We start from the raw sequence: 9,131 nt of genomic DNA on the forward strand, positions 1-9,131 counted from the left end.
TTTGTCTCTTGGCAAAGAGCCTCTAGAAATCTCCCAGTTCCTGCCTGGCAACCCCCTTGGGTCCCCTCCCTGCAGCAGGGATCTTTGCTGTAAGAAACCTTCACTTTGGCTCATCTCTTTGTCCACAAACCCATTCTTCCATTTCATGAGACAACGGACTCGGACCAGAACAGAAATTTTGGGTATAGTATCATCTATGGAGGCCCCAGCAACATCAAGCTGCAAGTGGTCATGGAAATGGATCCCGAATAACAGCCCCTTTGGTCTGTGGTCCCTTAGATCGCCTATCTCCAATGCCCCCCACTGCTGGTTTGGTTGCCCCTAACTGCCCCCCCTCGGCCTGCATGATCACTCCTAATTGCCTCTACCTGCTGGCCTGATCACCCCTAACTACCCCCCCCCCAGCCAGCCTGGTCACCCCTAATTGTCCCCCTGCCAGCCTGATCACCCCAAACTGCCACCTGCTGCTGGCCTGGTCTCCCCCAACTGCCCTCCCTGCCAGCCTGGCCACCCCCAACATTCCCCCTGCCTGCCTGGTCGCTCCCAACTCTCCCCTCAACCATCCTGGTTGCCCCTTACTGCACCCCTCTGTCAGCCTGATCACCCCTCACTGCCCACTCCTACCAGCCTGGTTGCCCCAACTGCCCCCCTGGCCTGGTCACCTCCAACTGCCCCCCTGCTAACCTGGTTGCCCCTCACTGCCCCCCAGCTGACCTGGTTGCCCAGTGTAGCCTACTGTTTGGTCATATGGTCACCCCTCACTGTACCCCCTGCCCGCCTGGTCGCCCTCTGCAGCATGCTGCTCTATCGTTGTATGAGGGCGTCCCAATCAATTTGCATATTACCCTTTTATTAATACACACACACACACACACACCAATTGCATATACATTTCTTGGCTTTTGTGAGCTGGAGTGAAAACTGGCTTTTTTTTGCACCAGCCTACCTCTTCGGAGTTGCCCGTGACTTTGGGGGAATTTAGCATCTTTTTGTTCAGTTGCATTTAATCATAAAAATAATTTGGCACTCTGAGAAAAAAAAAAAAAAAGATTCAAAGTAAAACCAAAGGAGGAAATTTTCCCTTGCTCGGAATTCTCTATTCTCTTGCATCGTTTTACAGACATGACGTCCGCATCTGTAGTTACTTTCTGTGGCAGAAGAAGAGAATTTGTCCCAAAGGTGAATATTAAATACGCTGCTTTAAAACAAAAAGCCCGGTAGTAAAACGCACAATTTAAAATGCACATTTAAAAATAGCTGAGGGTGACTTAACAGGCCGAGAAGCAGAATAATATGGCGCTAATTCTAAGAGAAAATAAAAATGACTGTTTCAAAATGCTCTTGCTTAACTGATAATGCAGCCTCCACAGCTATGGGGATAAGTCACTGGTGGGTTGAGTTGGCAACTTTTCTCTTTGGCGATCGCAGTCTATAGCTAAACAAATGATAAAAGTTGGACTCCAGGTTTCAAAGCATCAATTTGCTTAATTAGTTGGTCCATTTTGTCCTAGTCCCAATCGTTATTTTCAAAACCACCGAAAAAGGGCAAAAAGCCCAGAGTTCCAGAAAACAGCCTCAGAGACCCTTTGAGTGACAGGAAGCAGGTTCGGTATGGGCGTTCCCTGTCTTCAAATAACATCCTAAGAGGAACCTGCTCTATTCAAACAACGCACCACCCTAAAACGAACGGAGCCACGGAAACCACGAAATGCCAGCAGATGGCTGAATTGTGTTTCCATAGCAAAGTAATTTATAATAATTGCTTTATGGATGCAAGCACCATTTTCATTATATCCCATTCATGAAATGTTATCATACAGCTGCAAATGGTGATATTTCCTATTAGGAAAAGTTGAAGAGTGGAGTTCCTGGGAAGCAATAATTAGCAGTTTGTCTACACATGGATCAACTACCCATTTGGATCTGCTTCCTCCCTGGAACGGAAAGACTATACTGTGGCCCCAACCGGTTTGGCTCAGGGGAGAGCATCCGCCTGCGGACTGAAGGGTCCCAGGTTCGATTCCCGTCAAGGGCATGTACCTGGATTGTTGGCACATCCCCAGAAGGGGGTGTGCAGGAGGCAGCTGTTGGATGATTCTCTCTCATCGATGTTTCTCTCTATCCCTCTCCCTTTCTCCCTGTAAAATGTCATTTTTTTTTTTTTAAAGACTACATTGTGTGTTGAGCACTCTTTAAAATCTTAAGCTAAAAAGGAAAACATCCCCAGGGAGCATGTGTGTGGCTACTACGGCCTTCTGTGTTTTTTGCTTTGTTTCGTTTTGTTTTGGTGTGTGTGTGTGTGTGTGTGTGTGTGTATTTCAGATTCACTAATAGATGTAAGTTGATATTTTCAGAAAACATCCACCACTTTGACAGGTAATAATCGGAAGAGGTGTTAAAACAGTATACATGCACATTTTCCAGATGATGGTTTAACAGTGTTTGCTGCTTTATTATAACCAGAACCAACACTTTCATTGTGTGTGTGTGTGGGTGTAGGGAGGGGGAGGGGGTGTTACAACGGAAGCATATCAACTCCACTTGACCAGAAATTCACTTCAATTCTCAGTGTCAAATAAATGCACAGCAACTTAGTTATCAAGGACCATATGTTCCTGAAAACCCGACGTGGATGGCAATGACCCTGAGGTGACTAAGCGCTAGGAGTTAATTCTTAATCTTCTTTCAAAAATATGACCCAATCAAAAAAAAAAAAGGGGGTGGGGGGACATACGTAATACTTTCAACAATAAAGATAAAAAAATAAATGACCCCAAGTACATATTTGAATTCTCCCTGAGGCTACTCCACTTTTTTTTAAAAATCAATGGACGTTACCCCTGCCCTCCATCCCCCACCCTCCAATTCCACTCCTTCTGGATGACTGTCTTTATCCACAGGTGGCCCTCCCACCACCACAAAATAAAGGCACATGGGAAATGCGGACATGAAGGAAGTGTATGCGAACCTATTTCTAGTTCCTGACCCGTCAGCCATCCCACTATGGTGGCCTCTCATTAAACTCTACGGGAACGATAATGATGGTCATTACACAGAATTATGGACTAGACCATTGATCGGATGTAGAGAAGTGACAAGGGAAAATGCAGAGGAGTGCAAGATATTTGAATACGGGGCCCTCGCAGGCCTGGGCGACAGACGTCCCTGACAAGAGGCAGCCAATTATAGCTCCCATTTCTGGCACATAACCAGTTGTGATTAATAGTTTTCCATTCCGCTACAGACGTACTATTAATGTATTAAAAATGTCAGGCCCTGGCAAGCACTAAGATGGCGTGGCCCGGGCGGGCTGCGGGATTTACATTTAATGAGCTCCCGTTGACACGGGGGGAGGGCGCGGGCCACACCGGGGTACAGGTCAGGAGGGGAGAGGTGCGGAGCCCTTCTTCCACGGGATTCCTTGCTTCTGTCCTCATTTTCTAGATGCGAACATGCCTTCCCCAGCATGTATCCTTCTTATTAGGGTTCCCTTAGCTGTTGGTACAACGCACACAGGTGCAACATTCTCTCGGAGGGGCATACGTGGGGAGGGGTTTGGGGTGGGAATGGAGGGATGAGGACAATTATGGGATACCATCATCAATAAAAAAAATAATAAAAATAAATAAATAAAATACGATTAAAAAAAAAGGGGGGGGGGCTAATAGGAAATCAAAGCTATGAGCTCTCATGGTACACAGAAACCTGTCCCCATTAGGACTTTTGAACGAGTTGTAGAGTTTTCAAAGAAAATAAGACCAAGTGAAAACATTGTTTTTAACGTCTCTTATTGCATGACGGCACCGGTCCCCATCTGGCAATGCTTGCCAGCAGGTGAGAATCACCAATAGCTTCTTAAAAGCCGAGTTGTGGTGGCAAATAGCTAGGCAACCCGATGAGGAGAAAGGCAGTCAACGACGCATGTGGGGATTTAATAATCAAAATGAACCCCTGCTGGTCCAGGGCAGAGCTACTTGCTAAGGGTTGTGGGCTTTGAACATGTCCCAGGTGTGGGGCATCCCTCACTCACAGCAGGTTTGCAAAGTCTAGCTCTTGACTTTGCAAACCTGGGGAACTCACCACGAATCCAACAATGCCAGCATCTCTCTCCCTGGGCACTGAGATGTCCTCTTGGCTAAAAATACCGTGCCGGGAGCTCTCCCTGGACCTCTGGCTGGTGCATACATTTGCAGCGCCCACATAAAAATGTAAAACAGTGTCAAGCCCTCATGTAGATGGATGCTATTGATCTGGACTAACTCCGGCTATCAGATGGCCTCGCACACATGGAATGTGATCTTTCTCCGGGATTCTGTAGCTGATCTCCCTCCTCCTCGGATCAGCTCTGCCCAGGGTAGTTCCTGGGCTCTCTCCTGCAGCAGAAAAGAAGCCTTCCCTAAAGACGACATGTAGGTAACCATGACCAAAAGGATGGGCAGTGACAGTCCAGACCCATCGCCAGTTTCATCAGCGGAGAGGAAAACACGGAGAGTGAATCCCCAGACTCTAGCAGGCTTTCTGTCCTGTAATCTCCCCAGAGGTGGGGGTGTTTACGGCTATTTATGCCGTAAACACTTGGGGCACCTGAAATAGACAGCGATTGACTCATTCCTCATAGATGTGAAGGGTTTTATAAATACACTTGTGTTTGAATGGGAAGGAACAAAAGACGATCGTCATAGTCCATTGACTGAGACATATAAGTAACACCACGTACAAATTCTCCCACCTGTCAAAATTAGCAGCCTCCGACACTGCCCTGATGAGCTTAACCGGAGTGGGCGGGGAAGCAGACAGAATGTTCCTGGCGTTTAGTTAGCGGTTGCAAGGTGAGCCTTTTCTCGTCCTCTTCCCAGGGAACGCTTGCTTCTCTCCTTTTGTTAACTGTCTCTCAACATAGAAGGGGTTTAGCATGTTCTGCCACACGATTGGCATTTTTTTCCTACTCGGACTTGATTGGCTGTTAGGGGCAACTGTCTATCAGGAGATTCTCAACAAAAGCAAACACACACCTTTGTGTGGGAAGCAGCTCTGCCTGCCCCGGGGGAAGGCTGCTCAGGGAAATTAGTCAGCCTCTACTTGGCAGGATGCGGGAGGGCGGGATAATTCACAGGATCATTTCAGAAGCAGCAGTGTCTAAAGGAACCCTTGGCTTCACTATCACACGGCAGCAAGTCTCATATCCTCCGGCAGGGAGGGGTCCAGAGATCCGAGGCTTCAAGAGCACAGGGGAGGAGATCTACAGCCACGTGAAGTTTGCAAACAAAACTCTGGGTTCTGAAGATTCAGTTATTTTTAAAGGATGCTAAATCCCTTACGGAACTACAATACAATACAATACAATACAATACAGTTCACACACACACTTACTCACACACACACACACACACACACACACTCATTTTTCTGTGAACGTGCAATTGACTTGTTGAGTCGAATGCACTTTGATTTCTTCTGGAGCAACCTGGGGCTTTTGCAACTGAAACTCTCTCCCAAAGTCTTACAACACTGAGGCAGCAAACATATCAACTACATGGGCAACAGCTTTCTTTTTGAAGCCTGTTACTTGGTGATGCCCCCCTGCACAAAAGGGAAGCAAAGACAGGTATTTGCTCCAGTTACAAATATACCCGAGGACACTGCAAAACACATGACTTGCCTCTTCTTTTAAAAAATAAATAAATAAATAAATAAATAAATAAATAAATAAATAAAGGTAACCCGCGTCGCTTTCACGCACATGCCCAAAGCAAACATCTCCACAGGAAAACAGCTTTCTGTGGCAGGAACGTCTGTTCTTACAGAATTCTAATTTCCACCCTAGGAAGTGTCACCCAGTTAAAAGTCAGATATATGGAATCCCGGATGTCCTCGGGTTGGTCTTGAACTTCGTGGCACCCCGAAAAGGACAGGGAACGTGCCCCTCTCATGCACGGGAGCTGGGACAGCGTGACGTGAGACGCTGGATGGATTCCGTTCTTTGTGCTGAGAGCCACATGCAAAGAGTCACATTTTATCCTGACACAACCCTGAAAGTGCTGACCTCCCCCCAAACCTCGGCCAGTTATAGAGCAGCTCTTTCTGTTCTTTGTTTTTGCCAAAGAGAAGGGGGTAGGGGTACCCGTAGGCATTCATAGTGGCACCGTTCCAGGACTTGCGGAAGCCAGGACTTGCTCATTCCCGGGGGTTAGACATGCTTTGCAAGGGCTGGACAGATCCCCCGAGCCTTGCCCCTCCTCCGACAAAGACAATGTCCGGAAAACTTTCCCTAACAAGCCTCACTGTTAAGTATATTTGAATCCAAGGTTTTGTTTGTTAGGCCTTTCTGGTGTGATTATTTCCCCCCCCCCCCCCATTTCCTGTTTCTGAAAGATAAGAAAACTCTTTTCAGTCATAAACGAGGGCCTTATTTCTAGAGCAGAGCTACTGCCAGATCCACCATATGTTGAGTGAAATGCTGAATCCCACTCAGAATTTCCCATTCTGAAGATCTGACATTTACCTGTGCCTGGGCGGGGAGGAGGATGGGGAAGGGGACAGGAACAAAAGCCTTTACTCTCTGGAAATCGATAGGATTGGGAATGCATCCTCTGGCCTTTCCAGATAAAGCTGCTTTAGAATCCCCCGCTGGGGGTTTCTCTCCCTGGCCCTGTAAAATGACAGCCTCCTAAGTGGATTTCTGAAAAAAGAAAAAGAAAAAGAAGAAGAAAAAAAAAGTCCCCAGGTGAGGCCACTAAGATAAACAGCAGAGGGCGCAGTTTCTTTTTTTATCCAAGTTTGCCCGCGTCTGCATCACTTAATTGGTTATTTTGGGCCCAATAACAGCCAGTATTATTTGTATTATATATAGATATCCACAGATCCATACCAGAGAGAGCGACTCATTGTCCCTAGCCGGATCTATCCACCGATAACACAATGCCAGCAAAGAACCCGAGAAACCCATGCCTAACTGCATCCCACATCCAGTGCTCCCCTCTGCATTTTCCCTCTCCCCCCCAATCTGGGGTAGCCAGGCTTTCCTCCGGCACTGATAAAAGGGATTACATGCAGGAACTTCAAATGCAATCAGTGGGATCCGGGCTGCAAAGGGCCCGCAGGAGGGCAAACCCCCCCCCCCCCCAAAGCAAAGACAATTGGTGAGAGGAAAAAGGGGGACCCTTCAGGGCATGGGGTGTGCTCAGGTGTGCGGAGGGAGAGCGCGCCCTGCGCCCTTCCTTCTGTCTGTCCATCCTCACAGCCCAGCATGCGGCTCCCAGCATCGCGCCAGGCACCAGCTGCTGGGGCGCAGCCCGGAGCCCGAGCCCGAGCCGGGGTGGGAGTGCGCGGGGGTGTGGGCGCACAGGGGCTCCTGCCGCCTCCTCCCCGCGCTCCGCAAACTTCCTCGCCCACCGCGGGGCCTCGCCTCCCGCTGGCACCTGGCACTGGGGGGGGGGCATCCCGGGGGGCAGAGGGGCTGCAGGAGGGGCACGCGGCGGGTGGCACTCACCATGTGGCCCGGGGACCCCTGCGCCCGCGGGAGCCGCGCGCCCGGCGCCGGGTGGCCGCCCTGCCCAGCCGGGCGCACCCCCTGCGGCGGCTGCAGCGGCGGAGCCCCGGGGCGCTCACAGGGCGGCGGCGGCGGTTCCCGCCGAGTCTCCGGGGGGCTCGGGGCGCAGCGGGAGGGACAACGGGGTGTGGACCCGGCGGCACCTCCGCAGCCCCCACCGCAGCCCCGCGGTCCCCATCGCGCCCGCCCAGCCCGCAGCCGCGGGAGGGGACCCGGAGCGCCCCGCGCCCGCCCGCCCGCCACTCCCGCCGCTGTTACCTGCCCTCCGGCCCTGGGGGCCTCCCGCGTCGCCCCCGCTCGCAGCCCTCTCGCCCGGAGGGGGGTTCCTTCCTTCCCGCGGACGTCCTCTTCCCAAATGCAAACGCCCGGTGACTTGGGCAGGTGGAGGAGGAGGAGGGAGGATGGAGGCGGCGAGGACGGGCAGGTGCCGCTCCCTCCAAAACCGGGTGAGAAGCGACGCGAATGACGGGCTCGCGGCTCCGGGAAGTCCCCGCCGTCCCGCCCGCCGCCTCGCCGCTGCCGCTGCCACTTCTCGCCTTAAACTTTTACGGAGGGATTTTATTTTTTGGTCCCAATTTATATATATTTCCCCCCTATCCTTTAAAAAATGTTAAGCTGCAGGACGATGTCCCGGTCCCCCGGGCTCAGCACCAGCAGCCGGGCGGCGGTACTCCGCTCGGCGCAGCTTTCCTTTAATTTCCTTTTTATTTCCAAAGGAGGACGAGGAGGAGCGGAGCTTCTTGGTCCGAAGGGACCGACGCCGCCGGGACCGTTAGGAGCGTTGGCGCCCAGATCCTCGGGTGCCGGAGCCGGAGCCGCCCGGCCTCGCTGCGCGCATTCCTCCGCTCAAGTCAGAGCCGTCAGCGCGCATCCTGGCGGCGATGGCTGCGGGGCGCCGCGCTCCCCGGGTCCGAGACCGTGTGCGGAGACAGGCATGGCCCGGCCCCGGCGCTGCTGGATGGGATGGCGGTGCCCGGCTCCCGCCCTGCCCGCCCGCCCGGCCGGACCCGCTCCCCGCGGCAGCGGCTCCGGGCAAACTTCGGGGCGGGCGTGCGAGCGCGGGAGCGCGCGGGGTGGGGGTGGGGGCGGGAGGGGCTCCGGGGAGGCAGCCGCGAGCCCGAGCCCGGAGCCCGGGAGCCGCAGCCCTCCGAGGGGTGGCCGTGTGCACGCTTCACTTCGAAGCGGCTCTCCGTCTGCCACCGGCAGCGAGCGGAGGGATGGCAAAGCTCAGGCTCCCGGACGCGCGCTCCGAGCGGTCCTAACTCCCGCGCTCCTCGCTGCGGCGGCTGCTGTGGCCACCGGGGCCGCCACTCCGGAACCTCAGGCTGCGGAGGCTGGGGACCCCCTGCCCCTCTGCCCCGTCCAGAGATGGTCTGCCAGAGCGCGGTTTCCTGGCCCTTCTCCTGTGCCTGTCACTCCCGCACTCGCCCATCCCACCCCTCACCCCCAGTTTCCCCTCCAAGCTTGGCCAGAGCGCACCCCCAGCCCCTAGCAGGGAGGCAACTGTGTTTCAACCAACAATTCCTGGGCCCTACAGCGCGCCCCTGGAACCTCCTCACTTAGACAGCCGTGCTCCTTGGGG

General features: G+C 52.8%; 1 protein-coding gene across 5 annotated transcripts in view; it reads right to left on the reverse strand.

The window, feature by feature from the left end:
• NTNG1 (netrin G1) overlaps positions 1-7,979 on the reverse strand; it is a 195,135-nt gene extending 187,156 nt beyond the window's left edge. For 3 of the 5 annotated variants that reach the window (XM_045586955.1, XM_045586957.1, XM_045586956.1), the window contains exon 1: positions 7,808-7,977. The gene's annotated coding sequence lies outside the window, so the exon portion shown is untranslated. Of the gene's footprint in view, positions 1-7,807 lie in introns of all 5 variants that reach the window. The other 2 variants (XM_036452660.2, XM_045586958.1) reach the window with 2 other exon arrangements.
• Positions 7,980-9,131: the final 1,152 nt, after the last annotated feature.

The sequence above is a fragment of the Pipistrellus kuhlii genome, unplaced genomic scaffold, assembly GCF_014108245.1.
Source record: "Pipistrellus kuhlii isolate mPipKuh1 unplaced genomic scaffold, mPipKuh1.p scaffold_m20_p_24, whole genome shotgun sequence".
NCBI lineage: Eukaryota > Metazoa > Chordata > Mammalia > Chiroptera > Vespertilionidae > Pipistrellus > Pipistrellus kuhlii.